We start from the raw sequence: 20,269 nt of genomic DNA on the forward strand, positions 1-20,269 counted from the left end.
GATTGTGTGCAACTGTTCAACGTGGCTCCCATAGGAATTTATAATAATGTAAGTATTTTTTACCACATTTGGTGTTTTTGCTCAGTCAATTCCAAAGACAATTTCATTCTGACAGCTGAAAAGTCAATTCCGTTTTTCTCTTTTGTTTGAAGGGGGAAGATGGGAGTGATATTCCGTTTGACTTGTGCTATTCCTGAATACCTGCTCTCTCCTCACATCTGTTTAATTGCCTATTGGGGGGTTGAGGGGTGTTTCAGGGGGAACCTCTAACCTTAGTGCCATCTGTCCAAACCAATACAAAAGTATTCTTTTCTGTGTTGCATTTGTTTTTGTGCTCATTGTTTGATTCCTAGTGCATTAAAGATATTATTCTGTGCTCTATCACCCCATTGTTGATTGTTGTTTACCTATTAAAATATATTGTGATCTAATTTCGAAATACATAAATAAATATTTACCTTTGCAAACCAGCCTGATTCCTGGTTCAGTGTGACCGGGGTTTACGGGGGTCTCAGGAGAAGGGTGTGATATGCGTGGTATATCGTTCAGAATATTGAACTTATCGTTAAAAATAAATACGGTTTTCATTTGTGCACTACATGCTGGGCGGGATTTGGGTGTGTGCCAGATTGAAATCACTTACACTTGCAGGCACCCTACTTGATTTGGTGTGCTTCTATCACATCCACTCTATCTTCTCTCACTCCTTTGTCGTAACTTCTCCTCTCCTCCTTCCACCCCACTCCTGCTCCTCGCTCACCTTCTTGGCCCTCTGACCTGGCTCAAGCCTATTGTGTCTTGCTTCACCCTTTAATGATTCTACCTACTCTTGCTGTCACTTCACCCCCCATTCCACTAAGTTGGGCAATGGGCTGGCCTGGTTTCACTGTGAATGGAGTATTCCTGAGATTCAATAGGAATACCTTCACCTCTCCTTGATATTCTTGATTGATCACTCCTGCCCCCATCTCCTGAGAATACTTATGGCCCGACCCTGATTTTGGAGCCACTCTACCATATGATCTCCGGTATGTCGATTTTTAACCTGGTCGGAACCATGGCTCAACCTCGGAGAGGGATAGTCACTTCTTCATCTCCACATAGGTTGCACCCTGCATCTCCTGGTGTTACTCTGGTGCCAAGCTGGGCTGTATTACTTAGTCTCATAACTCTCAGCATCTTGGATGGCAAAGGGTGATATCTGTATCAGGGTCTAAAGGATCTCACAATTACACCACATGTAAAAGATGACCCAAGAATCACTCCATATTTCAGGCTCAGTTCATGGGTTTTTAGTAAAATATCAATGGGACCTTGGGCTGTTGTTCTCTTGCTCATCTCAAAGTGCTTCGTCCGTAGCCCAGACATTCTTATCCTCAAGTTAGTGTATAGAGATTGTTACACCCTCAGTCTGCTAATCACTAAATAGATTAAGATGTTGACCTACATGCTGTTGGCCTTATCTACCAAAACTCCTTCAAACTTTACTTACTCTAACTGGCTGTTAGTGGGCTAAAGGGTATGGGATTTGTGCCTTGCAGACACACTGCTTGATTTGATCTTCTACTTTCATGCTCACTCTTTCCTCTCCCTCTCTTGTCCTATCTCCTCCTTCCACTCCACTTGCCTATCCTCCCTCCTCCCTTAACGTCCTCTCGCTCTGCCATCTATCACTCCTACTGGGTCTCGCCTCCAACCTTTGATATTTCTATCCATCTATGCTGTCACTCCTCTCCCCATCTCAACAAATACCCCTTCATCCATGCTACTACTCCCTCCTCCCAACGACTACTCCTCCCTCCAGTCACTTCTCCTCCATCTACACTAGCACTCCTCCCTCCATCTACTCCTCCTCCCTCCAACCACTTCTCATCCCATAAAAACACTACTCTCCCTACACACTACAACACCCTCCTTCCATTCAGTACCATATACATTGCAGTAACTAATGACACTAACTCTCTTACCCACACGTGCCACACAAACACGCACACTCACACAGCAGTGCCGCTTTCACTCACTAGCCAATGCCTTACCTTCTCCATAAATTGCCTCCATTCTCTGCCGCTCCTTCCTCCCTCCTGCTGCTCTCTTGGTTGTCCAACTCCTCCTCCTCTAACCTCACCTGCAAAATCCTACTTCCTGTGATTTTCTTTAATCTTTCTCCATCTCTCTGGATTGGCTCTCTACCTCTGCTTAATCTGGCCCTGTCTTCCCCACCGAGGACGGTGAGATGCCAGGCAAAGTTAGAAATAATGGGCTAAGCCCACCCAGAGCCATTGCCAGCCCGCCGCAGAACAGCAAGGGAGGCCCTGGCAGTCCAGTGTCCTTATTCAGGTTATGGTGTCCTGCTCTTGGAGCCCATGAGTCCATGTTGGCATGATTTTGTTTTTCCCTCTCAAGTCCCTTGCACTCTAGCGCCGATAGTCGCGGCTGGATCTGCTTGCTGCCATTACTTTGCAGCGCTACATGGCTGGTCTTGCCACCACACACAGGCTTTATAGCTGTGGTCCTCTCTCTGCGCGGTCTGTTTTCAGCCGAAACTGTTTCACTGGAAAACTGGTTGTTGGTGGCTGGGATGCAGGCTGATGTGAGGCACTCGACCTATGCGCTCCTGTTGTAGTCTTCTGGTGGGTTCGCACTCTGGAATAGATATGGAAATACTGGCAAGCATCTTGTCAAAGATGCATGACATGTGACAATGGTGGACTACTTAAAAACAGGCTGGTAGAAGTGGGAACAGGAATTGGGGCCCTCTCAATTGTCACTGTCCACCTCAAGGATAGGCCTGGCTATTGACTTCTCCATGGTAGGCCTCCCATCGCCTACCACTGAGAGGGGTTCACATTCCCTCTTGACAATGCCAGGGTACAGGCATTGAGACACACCTCCACTGGTTCCCCTAACTCCTCCTCTCCATGTTCACTAACTGACTTGGGATATCGGCTTGTTCAACTTTAACAGTCATAGGCCTTTGACAATTATCATAAGGATGGGACAGATCAGTGCCTTATGTAGTGGATAAACCCAATCCCTTTATTTGAGTCATACTCACTAAATGAAATGAGAGTCATTGGGCCTCATTACGACACTGGCGCTGGCGGAATGAAGGGGGCCGGTACGGGACCGGCCCCCTTCATTCCGTCAGGGCTGATTATGAGGTTCCCTTTGCGAGACCCGGATCAGACATCTGGTAAAACCAGAGTTCTTTTCTGGGTCCTGCGAGGGAAAGAGGGAGGTAACAACGGGACACTTGTAATGTAATGACAATCAGCATGCACACCTGTTTCACATTTGTATTTTTGAATATAGGAAAATACAACTCTGAGTAATTAAGAATGTACACCCCTTAATGGGTTAGACAAAAGTTATACATTTACTGTATGCACAGCCTATGCTATTGTCTTAATGCTATTGTTTTTAATGCATGGGAGCCTCTTGTGGTTTTATGACAAACAGCCTTATATTATTATAACTGTGTTTCCCTTAGAAATGTTTCTTTTTATTTACCTTAACTACCTTTTAGCTACTTTTTGAGAGCCTCTTTTGTTTTTTTATGACAAACAGCCTTAGATTTTTTCAATTGTGTTTCTTTTCTGTTTCCTTTATCTTCTTTTTAGCTAAACCATTTATTTGTTTTTATCAGCTTTTTCTCATTTCATGGCTCAGTATACAGTTAGATCTGACACATACAGCTAATCTGCATTAGCCCACATCATCAGATCAGACATTAATCATTTTCATTTACATGTAAAATGGCCAAACAGCCATACTGTTGATACACAGCCAACTTAAATTGGCATTTACTATCCGGTTAGACTCCTTCGCCCTATGGTCGCGAGTCATGAATAATGGCCAGATACCCTTTTTAAATTCTTTGACATACGCGAATGTAGATAAACATACAAAATGGCCGCGATGTGACATCATCACGCGCATGCGCGGGTGACGTCACCCGCGACCATCCACACATTTACAATGTTAAACATTATCTATGGCCGCGATGTGACGTCATCACGCGCATGCGCGGGTGACGTCACCTATGACCATAAATACTCGATCCGCTTTCGTTTCTCAATTGGAAGCGGATCGAGTGTCTCCTGCCACATCTGGGAATTCTGCAAATCCGTAAGTAGGGCCGACCAGCCACCACATTGTGCCTCTTAGCCAATGTCTATCCCATTTTCAATTTGTTTTTCTTTTTCTTTTTTAAACTACCAGAAAGCGACATTCTATCCACAGAGATGCAGTAGATGCCTGCCTGTGGAGCCAAACATTACTTTTTCAAGTAAGTTCCATACCATCTACCATTCCATTCACTGCTTGCATTAGTCATTTTTATTGCACCAGCCTAATTCTAGTATTTATCACAGGTTATTAAGAATTAGAATTCTCCACATCTCTGTCACCCATGTTTGAAGTGAACCTTCCAATCTATGGAAACTTTTAAGTAAGTGCTTTTTCAATTGCTCATATAACAGAGACTAATGAGTCCAATAGATTAGTATTTTTCCGCAATAACTAATACAGGCTAAGATTCCAGCCATTTTCCAAAATGTCGCCACCAATAGGAACCATTGGAGCTTTTTAAACCTGTTATATCCACTATGAGATCTGTTTGACTTTTACCTTTATAGGCTCCTAGCATTAGCCAACTTCTTTTAAGCAATGAAACTGATCCTGAGTTCAAAGAATGTATTAATGATGTATATAGAAACATCTATATGTGCTTCTCACTTGTCATTGAAGAACTTTGTTTTGCTTTACATGCACATATGAATATCAATATAAATATCAGATGGTTAATTTAATTTATTTTTTCTCCAGTGTTTAAAACTTTATACTAAGAATACAGAACACATTGCCCCTGATGAAGAGTGAAAATAGATACTTGAAACGCGTTGGGCCATGTCATATTTTGAATGCATTTTGTTAAAAATTTTGAATAAATTACTGTCTTTTTCGATAAACAGATGAATTGTCAAGTATTAATTGTGAGACTCCAGAATATTTTGCGGTCATAGCAAAGCAAACAAAATTACTGAAATAGACAACTAATTATTGTGAAAATAAATAAGGTTACTACTTGTACCCTAAAAAATAACATACAGGCCACGGCACTTGTTGATAGTGTGCAGGGGACGCCAGTTTCCTCAATCAGGAAACCAATTTCCCAATGATACTTGGTACCGCCACATCTGTAGAGCCGCAACTACCAGCGAATTCTTCACAAGTTTTGCACCACAAAAGGGGGTACAAAATAATAGCACCCACTGAGGTGTTATCATTCTACTAAGTCATACAAGGGCTATAATTGGGCTACATTGAGCTTGTGAATCAAAAATGGCCAGAGCAGCGAGATTGGGGGATCTTGCACAACATACAAACCCCGCTCTGACGCTTCACTCGCTCGGCGCCCACCTTCATCATCCTCCCAACTGTATGAAGAGGTATCTGCACAAGTCTTTCATGCTGCACAGTATGCAAGCTAAGCATTTCCAGGATGGCAGGGCCATTATTCTCATTTACTTAAGGCTCAACGTAAATCAGAAAAATAGCAAACATTTGAGGAATGCTGCCTCCACAATGATATGTTATGAGCTTTTGCATCGGGACTACACAGCAGCTCCCCTCCAATCTTTCCAACCAACTCAGAACGGTGTTGCTGGAAACTAGAAGGCAGAATGCCAGCCTTCTACACTACTTTTCCCCCGAGCTTAGAAACGGGCCCTCGGCATCCAAAGGCTTGGTGTCAATTTTGGTAAATAAGAAAAGTGCAGCATTTTAATAGAAAGCTTTGCTGCATCCCTGCTTCGCCCACTTTCCCTGCTGCTGACACAGTGTTTCACCACTTTTCAGTCACAGGAAGCATGACTCCTCCCGCCATTTCTTATGCCCACTTTGGAACAGGGGTGTTTGATGTTGGCAGGAAACATATCGGCTTCTCAGACCACTTTTCTTGTGGCCTCGGAATTGTGCCCTGTGGTCCCCCACGGCTGTGCATTAAGGCAAAGTTTTCAAGGAGGACAAACCTGGAAAATACATTAAAAGAACGATCTTAATTGCACGGTCTGAATACTCACAAGGCATAGTAGGTTCGCCCTTTCATCCGTTTCCCCACTGTTCTTATTAAATATTGTGTTTTGTATTGTATTTCACTCCCTTCTTCCCTCCCCTCCCCCTTTGGGCGCTTTGAAACGGTATTTCACTTTCGGTATAAGCACCTAACAAGCAAACAATAAAAACATAAACCAATAAATAAATAATTAAAGTTGACAAACAAGAGGCAGATCTTTATTTATGGTGCTTTAAACAGAGCACCAAACAGGATGGCTAACAGCTGCTTTAGAGAGCTTTGTGACAATTACACATGCACATCAGGTGAGTGGATCTGTGTACAGGTGATCCAGAGTACAGTTGCCTTGTATTGCACAAGTCAAAGTCAAATATTGCAAGAACAAGGCTGAATTCTCATATACCCTTTATTAAAGAGGGTGCCTCAGCTTAGGCTTCAAGCTTATTCGTCAGACAAATGTTTTCAAAGGATCTCATTCATATTTTTGCATATGCCATTTGAAAACCAAGAACATAAGAGCAATAGGCACCTTCGTGCCAAGTGTTTCTAGGAGTTGCAATTAAAGTTGCTCGTTATCTCCGGGGAGCCTTTACTAATCTCAGCTAGGAACATATCTGCAGTTATATCCTCTCCTCTTCTCTGCTTATTGCTTAAATCCCCTGACAACTGGGCGTGCTGGGATTGGGTTCTGATTGAGAGGCTGATTTGTACTGTGGGACATAAGATATGTAATGTTGGGTCCGGGGACACAGAATCTGTGATTTCCAAAACCATCAATGTGGTTAAAGACAATGCCTTACCCATTTGTAATTAGGTTTACGAACCAAAATTCTCTTTTTAATATTACCTTTAAGGATGGTATTAGTCAGTATCAAGACACTGCAACACATTCACTGTAATCCAATACTCTTGGATAAAAAAAAGAAAGAGAAAGGAGGTGAACGCAGCTGGTACTTAAAGTACAACCCTAACATAATCACCAGTGGCCACACAATTTAAAGGGCCTCATTCCGAGTGTGGCGGAGCAGGAAAAGGACGGTGGTACAGTAATTCCGTTTGGCACTAGTTCAGCAGTAATTCCGCTGACCTACCGCAAGAGTCAGAATGAGCCCGAACAAGTACAACATGTTCTCGCTTCAAATGGCTATAAAGAGTTAAATATCCAAGCATCATTCAACAATATGCAGAAAAAAATACTTTGTAAAAAAAAAACAAATAAGGGAGCGAGAGTGAGGAGGATGATCAAAGAGAACGGCTAATTATGGTGACGGTTGCAGAAAATGGACACTTGAAATTAGATTGGATAATTCCTGGTTATGGGATTTTTTCTTTAACTCTGTCTGGTTTAGATAATATTGATCATATTCTGGTCGTCGATACAGAAAAACGTAATCATAGAGTTATCAAACGCCTTTCCAGCTCTTGTCACCCAAGGCATTGTCATTCCCAATTCTGAAAACAGTGTGTTTGGGTTCACACATTTCTTCAACTCACAATTCTCTGAACTTATCTGCTGAAGTTCCCTGCATCAGTAGCTGTTACTTACTTTCGGAAAACTTCTAACACCAAGACCATTTCAACCTTTACGGCTTATCCACTATACAGCAAACGATCGCAAACCACAAACAGGAACACAGTTAACTCAGGTTTTTAAGCAGCGCCAACATTGACCAGAAAGATGATGATTCCAGTAGCACATTTTTGAGGAGACCAATAGAAACAACAGTACTAAATTTAAACCTGGAATTTATCAAGGCGATGACTAACATACAAGTTAATTTGTGGATCAATTCAATAACAGGGACCTTGAATCTTCTCCTTTATCTTGATGAAGAAATGTGTGAACCACTGTGCACCATTCCAGGAGACACAGCTGTAACAAAGGGTAAAAGTCAATACTTTTACAATGAATTAACTTTGCTTGAAGTTGTTTTTCAGTTTTACCCCGAATTCAAAGTAGAGTAGCTACGGAATAGACCGTCTATCTGCCTAAGCACGAGGTGCATGAAAAACACAGCCTCATAACGAGTAGGGTGGTGCAGTAAAAATACTGTGGTAATATTGTTACTGCTGCATTACAGCACCACCCAAATATAGGTTGGTGGGAAAATCAGATGATTCACCTCCAGCCATGAGCTGGAGCTGAATCGGCTGAGTTTCTGCCAATTGTTTTGGCGGAATAACCGCTGCAGTAATTCTGCCAAAAATGCCCCATTGAGTCCTGTGGACTTGAATAAAATGGGGATTTACACCACCACCTCCGCTTGTAATCCGGCGGTAATAACACTGGACCAAGTGACAGTAACGATAATTGAATTGGGCAGTATTCAGGGGGATTTACCACATGGATACCGCCCAACTCACAATGACCCCAAATTCTCAGACTTCAAATAGTTATTGATTCAGTATCTTTAGGTCAGCAGATCCTCAACCAAATGCTTGAGACAGGCAACTCCCCCTGGATGTTTCTGCTTTAATGTCACTGTGATCGATTGTGAACACTAAGCAAAAAGCCAGTGGCCATTTGCAGGTCGCAAACTGTGGCATGCTAGGAGGTTAGTGCCACCCAAGATCCCCCCAAGTTCCTGCTCATCTGCTAGACCCAACTGTGGCAGCCGGCATTAACTCCTCCCTTTCCAAAAGGCATTGCATACAAATCCTTCAGATGGATCACGGTCTTCATCTCGTGGGCAGAGGCGTAGGAAGGATTTTCTAACAAGTGGGGCCTGAAGCTAATGTAATTGGGCCCACGACAGCGACATTGACAGCTGTAAATGCCCGCACAGTGCTGCTGAGTTGGCATTTGCAGATTTTGGGTGGGCCTTGCCCGCTCAGGAGAAAACAAAAATGCTGACAGTGGTGCACACCTGGTAACAATTGATATAGAAATTCAAATCATCATTATATGTACAGAAGAGCTGGTTTAAGAATTTAAAGGTGCGGGGGAGGAAAAAAGGCCTTGGCACAAAGCCTAAATCAGAAAAGAGAAAATAGAAGAGGACCCAAAAAGTGGGGCCCTCCCGTCCCCTGCACACTGTTTACTGATGCCACATAGGGCCTTCAAATATATGGATATAGATATATAACAGCAGTTTGTTAGTTGAGCATATAACAATTTATTTGGCAAAGAGGAAAACAAAATTTGCCAAAAGGCACATTCTGTTGTACAAAGTAATTCGTGACGTTTAACATATTAAAACAAATTGCGAAGAAGCAATAAATGATGGAGAGGTGATGCTGTCCAATTGTGGAGTGGCCGACGCGTTTCGAGGGTAACCTCTTCTTCATAAGGGCCCAATTGAACTGTTGACAACATTTCAAGGAGACAAAAAGTAAAATCTTTTATTTTATTTCCATAACAGTCAAGGACTGACTGACAAGCTGTACATAACTCGGGATGCTAGCGAGATGGTGAAGAGCAGAATACTGGAGATCTAGTATGGTGAAAAGAGTGAACTAACAGATCAAAGAGAAACACTCTATACTAATAGCTAAACACATAACAAAGGAGATGTATTGTGTGAGATCCACCTACATGGTGGGATCTAGAAAATGGCGTGATGAAGAGTCAGACAGATCGAGATAAGCCAAAAGCGGTAGTGGGTTCTAAATAGCAAGGACCACCCTTGAATAGTGAAAAAGCTGAGTCAATATGGGGAGCGTGTTTAAGAAAAAACCATACCCCTCCTGTGGACGGAGAAAGAATAACTCCAAAAGAGCGCTACTGAATAAAATAAATAATACTTAAAATAAACCGGAATTGGTTTTAAAGAATGCACTCACTCGAGTTGCGGGACGAGTAGCCAAGGCAACAGGGGCATCCGTGTGGTCAACAAGTATTCGAAACAATTATACGATGCAGGGCATCTGCAAAGAGACACGTACTGCTGGCACCTAAGTGGGGACATATACATTTCTGTTATACTGGAGAAAAATAAACCTGGGGTCTCCCAACCGGGCAAAGGGACCCAAGTAGCGGTAGCTTACCTGTACAGTGCGGGGAACACTGTTAGTGGAAACTGAAACCGGCAGGCAGTGGCTCCGCGCGGTCGTAACCTAGGGAACGAGCTGTGCTGGGGACACGCCGTCAGACGTAGAAAGGAAACTAAATAATAAACATAGAAAAGGGCATAGAAGCCGGTGAGTGAGGAATATGGAGGCCATCATGCAATGGCGCATAGTGCAAGCGTACTCATAGGGACTGACCAGAGATCAGGATAAATAAGAAAAGTAGAGTTAATATGTTCCATAATGAAACATAAGAATTCTGGTGTTCACCATCGCAACGCATTTTATAATTTTGGTTCTAATGGAACAGAAATTTGTGAATAGTACAATAATCGTTACAGTCATGATAGATAGCACAAATGGTACATGCAGTTTACTCTTAATAGTCCAAAACAAATCATGTAGAGTCATGAGGCTACTCATTATATAGTGAGACAAGTATAATTCAATGGCAAGGGGATAAAAGATTGCGATGTAGCCTATTACTCATACAAGGTTCGAACGAATGGAGAGATGGTTCAATTGGTCATTCGTGAACAGGTGCAAACATTTAAGTGAATATAGGCAAGTCAAACATAGGAAAATACAGTTCCCTTGAAGAAAACATCAAAGTCACAACACTTGTAATGACAAAGAAAAAAATTTTTTTTAAGGTCCGGGATACTGACACTTGTGTATAGTAGTTGGCGATGTAACATGTGAGTTTCACAATTCACTATAGAAAGCAACTCAAAGAGAATTCATCATTCAGACCCTTAGGTTGCAAAGTGTCAAGTGTGTGGATCCAGTACTTCTCTCGCTGTGACAACAGGGATTGGTAATTGCCACCTCTGTGTGGACGTTTGACAATTTCTATGACTTGAAATTTAATTTGTGCAATCGTATGTTGGAATTCGATGAAGTGCCTTGCCACTGGGGATCTGAGATTCTTACATCTGATGGTGGATTTGTGTTCTGACCATCTTTCTTTGACGGGTCTTGTGGTTTGTCCTATGTATAATTTACCACAGGGACATTTCAATGAGTAGATGACACCTGCGGAGAGGCAGGTGGAAAAGTCTCTGATTTTGAATTTCTTCCCAGTTTGTGGGTGAGATATCGTTTCACCTTTTATAACATTGTTACAGTTCGTACAGTTCAAGCAGGGAAAGGTACCCTTCTTTATGGTACTCAGTACAAGTTGTTTGTCTTTAGGAGGTCTTTCCGCTCTCACTAGTTTATCTTTGAGATTATGTCCACGTTTAAAGGCCATCATTGGTGCTTTGGGAAATAATTTCAGGAGAGAGGGATCATTGTGTAGTATGGTCCAATTTTTACGCAGAGTTTTGCTGATTTGGAAACTCTGTCGTGAGTACTTTGAAATGTAGAGTAGCGGTGTGGACTTATCCTTGACTTTAGGGATGCGTAGTTGTTCCTTCGTGAAGGTCTCTGATCTGTTGCGGGCTTCTCCTGTGATAGTATCTGGATACCCCCTAGATCCAAATCGTTCAACTAGAAATGAACATTCTGAGTCAAGGCCTGCTGGGTCTGAGATAATTCTCTTCAATCTTAACATTTGACTGAATGGTAGGCTTTTGAGCATGGGTTTAGGATGGAAACTGCTGAAATGTAAAAGATTATTCACGTCTGTTGGTTTATGGTACACCGTGGTGTCGATGTGACCCTCTTTGATCTGTAAGCTCACATCCAAAAAATGTAATGAAGGGTCCCCTACTTCCATTGTGAATTTGATTGTGTTGTTCACTGAATTCAGATGTTCCAAAAAAAGATCCAATTCATCTCGTGTACCACACCAGATACCGAAGATATCATCTATATAACGTTTCCAGGTCAAGATTTTAAATGACCAAAATGGGTGATCCAACACGTTTTCTTTTTCAAATTTATACATGTAGGTGTTAGCATAAACCGGAGCCATGGCCGACCCCATTGAAGTACCTGATGATTGTACATAGTATTGGCCCTGAAATCTAAAGTAACTGTTGTGAAGAATTATTTCCAGTAATTCCACAATAAATTCTTTGTTCCCTCTTATATGTTCATGATTCAACAGGAGCCAGAGTACAGCATCAACCCCTTCGATGTGGGGAATAGAGGTGTAAAGGCTGCATACATCCATACTAAAGAGAATGCAGCTAGTGTCCAGGGCTATGATTTCTTGTAGACAGTTGAGGAAGTCTGTAGTGTCCTTCAGGTAGGTTGGTATTTCCTGGATTAGAGGTTGAAGTAAACGATCCACATAGATGGCCAATGGGTCAAATATGCTATCAGTTCCCGCAACTATTGGTCTGAGTGGCGGATTAATGTTGTCTTTATGAACCTTTGGTAAGCCATAGAACACAGGCGTGATTGGATATTTGTTTATAAGGAACTGACTTGTTTTTGAATCAATCCAGTTGTTTTCCAAAGCATTGTCAATAGCTTTCTGGATGATGGCTTTGATTCTAAGTAGTGGATCATTATCAAGTTTTGTGTAAGTAACGGTGTCGTTAAGTAGTTCCAGACATCTCCGTGTGTAGTAGGATGAATCCATGATCACGATTGCCCCACCCTTATCCGCAGGTTTGATAGTTAAATCTTCATCTTTAGCCAGCTGTTCAACATGTTCAAGTTGGCTATTCTTAATATTAACTGGTTTAGTGCTATGGTAATTAATTCTTTTGAGGTCATTAATGACACTCTTCTCGAAGAGATCCAAGATCGAATTTTGAATCTGAGGGTCGAAAGTACTCTTGGGGCGCATCTGTAGGATGTCATCCTCTAGGGCCTGTGATTCTGTATCCAAATCGGATTCGATAAAACATCTTCAATCTTAATTTCCTCAACAATCTGTGAAGACAGATTTTTTCTTCAAATAGTGATGTGTTGCCTGCCTATGCCTCTGTTCATGGGTCATTATTCTGAGACATCCTTTTTATGCTCCCATTCCTCCTCCCTCTTTACTAATCGGGAGAGGTTTCTTATCATCCCCTCCCGGTTGCACAGGGGGGAACCTCACGTTAATCAGCGTTCATCACAGCAGAAGCAGAGTATCGAATATGACTGATCTGGAGACACGCCTGGAGATGATTTTATTCATAGTGCATGTACTATAAGCTCCCGAGCACACCACAGGACACATCACAAGTAACATAGGCTGGAGTACATCAAATGCACTTTATTCCACCTGTGTGCCAAAAGGAGAAAATAAGCCCACCTCCGGAACACACCTTTTAATCCCTTCTAATTTGAGTTGTTGGAAAGGAAAGATTGTTCCTGATGTTAACATCACCAGAATTACCAGTGGGAGAAAAGTACAATTTCACTTTCTATATTTTTCCCATGAGCTGGGCTGAGGAGTGTAATGGGGAACTTTGCTAGTGAAATTTAAATTAGATTATTAATGAGAAACACATATGGACTGCATGCACACCAAAGATATTTTTTCGAGTTAAACTCACTTTAATTGGCACTGATATCTAATGATTGCCTTTTGCATTTTTACTAAAAATGTAATTTAAACAGATCATACCACAGAATGCAATGATTTGGGCAATATTAAAACCACACTATGATGTACTTTAGGACTTCACAGAAGTATACAACCCACTATACACCAATACATTCCAAACAATTGTATGATGCTTGAAACAAGCATAGGGATCGAGCATTGCTGCAGTTCTATGCCTTAAGGACCCCTGCGCCTCCTGGTGAATATGGGAAAGGCATACCTGGGGGACAGTTTTGCTTTTGCTTGGCCACGTGAGGAGAACACTTATACTTACGTTTTCCCCGGCCCCTGGCAAAACAAGTTATTGGACTCAGACAGGAAAAAAATCACACTTAGACTAATCGTTATAATAAAAATGAAAATGGCTTGTTACAAGCCCTTTATTCACTCACTATATATATAAACTCAGCATACAAAAACAAACATATAATCAGATATATAAAAACATATAGAAAAATGGCATCACCCTTAGCAAGGAAGCAGAAGACACCTTCATCTTAGCCACTACGACACTGCTTAGTCCCAGAGCAGGTAGGCGAAGAGATAACCTGTACTAACGGGGTCTGAGGGGTAGCGTCCTCCCTCTCAGTGAGACTTCATCACCCGGGGGTCCAAGTTCTAACTGCCTTCCACAGAATACCCTCTTCCCTTTATGGGGGCATTTCCCCGCCCTTGTCAGTTGTGATTACCCTCGGCCAAAGAGCAGATAACAAGTGGGAGGGGCAGAGAGTGGAACAAATCAGTCAGGAGTGGAAAACCCCCTCGCCCCTCTCCTTGCATTCATTCATAGAACCCCTTATCATGCACCTGCAGAATGCTCCGACTCCCTTCCTGTATTCTTTCTTCAGTGGACAATACAATAACTATTCTCCACAGTTCGTCCACTCATCAACAATAGTTTTGTAGTTATGTGACCTTGCTCTGCTTTCGCTACTGAAATACTCGTTCATTTTACCAGGCCCGCGGAGATGCAGGCTTTTATTGTGGTGATGGCAGATGAGTGTCCAAAATGGCTGCGCACCAACGCCATGTTCTTTCAGCTTGTATTTTGCATAAGCATTACAGGGACACCCTCCAGATTGGACCTATCATGTCTTTCATACATGCCCAAACCCTATTTAAACCATACAAATATCACTGGACCCAGATGGGCTTGTTCAGTGTATGTTTATTTATTTATTTTGTCATTTGTATAGCACACCAAACCCAGAGGCATCTGGGCACTGAATTGCATAAAGAAAGTGATACATACATACATAAAGATCACTGGGTTCAGAGCACACTTGTTCTTGAAAGGTGGGCTGTGAAGTCTGTGCTAGATTTGCATTTTGTGGGTGAATAACCAAGCATTGAGTCCCTTGCAGAAGGGCCAGAAGGAGGCTTCTGATCTTAGTGAGAGTGGCAGGACGTGCCAGTGCTTAGCTGCCACCACTAGGAAGCTACTACCCCCTGCTTTCTGCCACTTGAATCTGGGAATGGCGAGTAGGTGTGATTGGCAGTTTGAGTGGGCCTGCACAATTGCGTTTTGGAGAATTTACTTGACAAGTACCTAGGGGCAGTATTAGACAAGCATTTGTGAGTCAAGGAGAGAGTTTTGAACACAATTGCCTAATTGCTAAATCATTAGCAGAGACACTGACACAAGACTATCTCACCTCCATGGGACCTGTCATTATTGGCTGAGTTCCTTCTAGAGGTAGTATTGCGTGTTCCCATTTTGCATACAATCCATGTATGACTAATTATCTCACTGATACCCTGCATGCATGACTTATTTGCTCTTTGAGGCCCTCAATCCATGACCCACTATTTCTGGATTCCTACATGCATGGTTTATTTGGTTTCTGTGTCTCTCCATCGGTGGCCTACACCCCTTCTGAAACCTCCAACGTGTGTCTTAACTCTGCATGAGACTCTCCATGCACAAGTGACCCCAGTCGAAGACCATGTACATGTCACAAGAGTTGTAATGTAACTGAGAGCCCACTACACAGAAATTCTGTGGTGCTCCACATTGCCCTGTTTGGTTGGCTCCTGGACAGTGGTGTGCTTGTCAGAATGAAAACAATGCATCCCATAGCTGCACTCATACATGCGCCCACACCAGGACCCGGATAACCAAATCCATGGTGCACACACCGCCTACGCAAGGGACACCCTGGGACTTTGTGTCCCATTAGCAAAGAATTCTGCAGAATTCAGGAAGGGTGCAGCACATGTGGCTGAGTCCTGGGTACTCTCACAAATGTGCTGCAAATGTGCTGCATGTGTGCACTGTCAATGCCATTGACACGCAGACCCTCCTGTGTTGCCAGTGTTATCGCAGGTGCACAGGTAAATTATTCACCAGGAGGCCTGAGACAAACCCTGGAGGGGATGCATCCTGCACCTGTTTCCTTCTGGGGAGGACCTGGTGGGGGGGGGGCATTCATCCCTACTTCCAAAATGTATCCCGGGGATGTGCTCCGGATGCACCATCATAGGTGGCATATACCCATAGCGGACCATCTTTCCCATTCTTATACCTTGCTAACACAAAGCATGCACACGCGCAATAGGATTTCACTCATTTGCGAAGAACAAATAAGAGGACACCCTCTTTTCAATGTAAATCTTCAAATTTAGGGTGGGGTACATTTGATAATACAGTAGTCTTTTTGTGACTCCTCCCAGAATACCAGTATGTGCCCTTTGCATGGCATACAGCACAGTACCGAGGCACACATTTGTCACTGAGGCCTCAGGTAGACATAGCCCTTGTAGATATGCATGTCTGCTGCTTTAAGAGATGAATATACAATATAAGAGCCATTTTATATTTGTCCAGCAGTCATAGATTATGTTAATTCCCAGATGAGTGAGTGCTCTTTAGAAGAAGAACATTATATATATGTGAATGCCTTGTTGGGTCCAACTGCATTCATGGCACATCATCATAATAAAGGAATACATTTCAAAACAGAGGAAGAGATGACAGGGCTATAATTGAGATGATATTTAGTTATCATCTTAGGTTTGCATTTAATCTCGTTCCTTCTCTAGACAGAGGAAGGTTTACGCCTACATAAAAGAGATGGGCTATCTTGATTTGTAAACATATTTATGACTCCTTTTTTTTAGCTCAAAGCAACTGGGCTGTCACCTTGTCCACTAGTTCTCTACATCAGTCTTTGTGTGGCTCAACAGTGTCAAGCAGGTCTTCTTGGTGCTTACAAGAGTTCAAGCTCTGGTTTGACGTCCTCAAGCTCAGCAGTACTTGCTTACCATGGGGGTTTCTTGAGTGACTAGCTTGACGAGCCTGACAGAGTCTGCCAATGCAGAGGTATCTTCGAGACAGGGAGGCTCATCTTTCGCTATCACTAGCTTGTGGATGCAAAGCTGAAATAGGATTTGTTTTTCAGCAAGCAGAGCTGGATGGACAGCTGCAGGCTGACACACACAGCGGCGCGGGGTCAGGTATCGTCTGAGAGCTGGTTGGCGGTTCTGAAGCACTGGTCGAGGCATCTCAGAAGTCTTTAATCGACTGCGGCATAACAACGGTCGGCGTTGCTGTCGGTTGCAACTCGAGGGACTCGACTGGCTAGAAAATGTCCTTTAAGGCAGAAGTCGGTAGAGGCTCGTCAATGCACTTCTCCCAGCTTCTTCACTGGGCTTGTGTCATCCTTTAAGATGGACGGCCTAAAGCTCAGGAGTGTGTTGGAGACAGCTGCCTTGTCCTTGGTTTTGGATTTAGAGACTCTCTGGCACTTCCCACCTAGGAACCTTGCTGCAGAACCTAGCAGGGCACACTGTGTGCTGGCTGGGTACCAGTTCTGCAGCTGCTGGAGGGTCCTCTAGATTCGGTAGCTCCAGGGCTTTAAGTGGGCCAGGGCCTGCCGGAGCCGGGCCCCGGCAGTCTCCAAAAAGTGGGACTGAGCCGGGGCCCTGCCGGGGCCCCCGTCCCACCACACGCAACATTGGCGGGATGCATTATCCCGTCGCGGCGGCAGCCGCGACGGGAGATGCGCCTGCCATGAAGTCAGGCGATCTGACAGAAGTGGCAGCCAACCACAGCGATGCTGTGCCTGGCTGCCACTTCTGTAAATCATAGTAACTGCCTCAGGTGACCTCTCGCGCGAGGGGTCACCAGAGGCAGTTACTGTCCCTTTGTTTCCCCAGGTCGCCGAGGCGTCTTTAACCCTCGGCGAACCTGGGGATTCCTTGACATTTTTCGAGGTTTATGAAAGAAGGCTTGAAAAGTACACAATTCAAGCCATCTTTTATAAAGCTTTGCCGACGGACAATTTTGTCCGTAGTCAAAGCTTTATAAAAGATGGCTTGAATTGTGTACTTTCAAAGCCATCTTTTATAAAACCGAAATGTTACCGAAATTTAAAAAAAAAAATGGCCTGAAAAGTAGGCAAACCGTAAGGTATGCACACACACATATATATGCATGTTATATATCTGTGTGCGTACCTTACTATGGTTTGTGTACTTTGCAAGCCATCTTTTCTAAACATAGAAATACATATTTCTATGTTTAGAAAAGATGGCTTGCAAAGTACACAAACCATAGTAAGGTATGCACACAGATATATAACATGCATATATATGTGTGCGCATACCTTACGATTTGCGTACGTTTTAGGCCACGCCCCCACAAGCCACGCCCCAAAATGAGGGCCCCCCCTCGATTTCTTACCCCACTTAAAGCCCTGGGTAGCTCCCTCGGCTTCCTAGGAGATGTTTATGGGAGAGATTTTGCTTCCCTCTTGGAGGTCCTGGCCTTCCTCCACTGGCGGATGACGTAAGGCAGACTGTACCTTCAGCCAGGGTCCAATGCTGCATTCTTCTTGTTACTCCTTGCAAAGTCTTCAGATGATCTGCCAAAAAAGGGGCTCAGCCCTCTTTTAAAGCCCAATGGACTACAGGGATTGGTGGAGGTTAAGCTTACCTTAATGAACCAATCCTGGGTCCCACCAGCAATCTCCTGTATGCGTGAGGTAATCACTAGAATGCTTCTGCAACAGAATAGGTAAAAACATGAAAACATGTAATACTAAGCCCCACCCATCTTCGTGTCTGTTGTGGATCAAAGGGTCCCTCTGGTTAATAGAGCTCTGAGTGGTTTCCGAAAGCGGAAATCTCCCTTGGAGCCGCAGTGAGATCACAGTTTCTGGCTCTGTCAAACCACATACTGGTACCTCCAGAATGGGGTCTCCGTGTGGGAATGACCAGTGTAAACATGCAGTCCCAGACATGACATTTCAGTGTCAATCGATATTGAGGGCGGAGATGGCTTCAGGTTGACACAGTGAATATGAAAGGTTGTTGGGGTTTTCGGTCTCCTCTGTTAGCCTCTGCAGCCACATATTTTTCGGAGGTTGATCTACCATCATTCAATTTCATTTAAAATTTCAAAGAGCCCTTGGCGAGCGCACACCTACCGTGCGGATGGCCGAATTCCTCACAGCAGGCTCAATGTATCAGGTGGCATTATGCACCATAACGATGCACTGGTTTGATGGTGGTTCAACAGAAACTTGATTAATATTGAGACATAACTTGGAGTATTAAAACTACATCAAGCAAGCCTAGTTAAATGAGATGGGCTATCTTGATTTATAACCTATATTTAACACCTTCATTATTTTGAATGCAGAGCAATTGCTACACAATGTAGGGAAAGTGGACCTAACCAGTATCTTGGGCCTGAATCAAGAGCTAGTGGTCAGGGCCACTAGTGTGTCTGGAACTTGCACCTCAATGCATGGCTCAACCGTGTGGCTCAACCGCTTGGAGCAGGTTTTCTGTGGGATTGCAAGGGTTCAAACTCTGATTTGATGTCCTCAAGTTGGCGTGTACTCAGTTACCTTCGAGCAAGTTGCTGGACAAAACTGACAGCAATCCGCTGCCGCAGCTGTAGCTTGATGATCGGGAGGCTGGGCGCTAGCAGATGCTTAATGGTACCAAACTGGGATTTGGTCAGGGTGTCTTGCAGCTGGGGAGGGGTCTCGATGGACTCTTCGCATCAGCCATGCCTTCAAGGCGGTTGGCTCGACTAGCTTGATCGGCCAGTGTAATAGTGCAAAGCAAGTTCAATGACTCAGACAGTATTGCGCATCATGTAGACACAATGGTTCGATGACAGTCCAATGTCATTTTGGACTATTTTTGTGATTTTCATTTCAGTAACACCTTTCCTAGTCTTGATATCCTTCCTGCAGTACGAAACCCAGTAACCACTCTTCCCTCTATATATTTAGCCGTTTTTTACTGTGTGTTTCCTCTTTCTGATTGGGGCGAGGTGGAGGGGGTTGTGCTTTTAGTGTATTCTGTGTTTGAGGAGGGAATGCAGTTTTTGAATAAACTTGATTTCACATTTCTTTCATTTTAGTAATTACTACACTGGGATTGTATTAACGCTTTCTCTGCTAACCTACCTATCTGGAGTGTTTGGGCTGTCCCCTGCAAAGAGGAGGGAGACCTCCTATTTACTTTGTGCCTGTTTAGCTTTATAAAGGAAACAGCTCTGAGCCAAGTTGTAGTACAGGCTTGGTCATAGCGAATAGACAACTTTGTCCACCCATTGTACTTGTTCTGTCAAGAATAGGATTTCATCGCAACAGTCATGGCTTCAGTCTTTGGCAAAACTTGGTGTTTCTTGGGTCAAAACCTAACAAGTGACCCAATACACAACCCCATGAACACAT

General features: G+C 43.5%; 1 protein-coding gene across 5 annotated transcripts in view; it reads right to left on the reverse strand.

The window, feature by feature from the left end:
• The window catches only part of RGS20 (regulator of G protein signaling 20), a 620,050-nt gene that overhangs the window by 486,220 nt on the left and 113,561 nt on the right, over positions 1-20,269 (reverse strand). The window contains exons 1-3 of one of the 5 annotated variants that reach the window (XR_011278603.1): positions 10,064-12,855; positions 9,860-9,970; positions 8,659-9,379 (exon numbers count right to left, since the gene is read on the reverse strand). The exons of 2 other annotated variants lie outside the window; for them this stretch is intronic. The gene's annotated coding sequence lies outside the window, so the exon portion shown is untranslated. 2 more of the 5 variants (XR_011278604.1, XM_069621052.1) reach the window with 2 other exon arrangements.

This window comes from Ambystoma mexicanum, chromosome 5q, assembly GCF_040938575.1.
Source record: "Ambystoma mexicanum isolate Mex_15411 chromosome 5q, UKY_AmexF1_1, whole genome shotgun sequence".
Taxonomy (NCBI): domain Eukaryota; kingdom Metazoa; phylum Chordata; class Amphibia; order Caudata; family Ambystomatidae; genus Ambystoma; species Ambystoma mexicanum.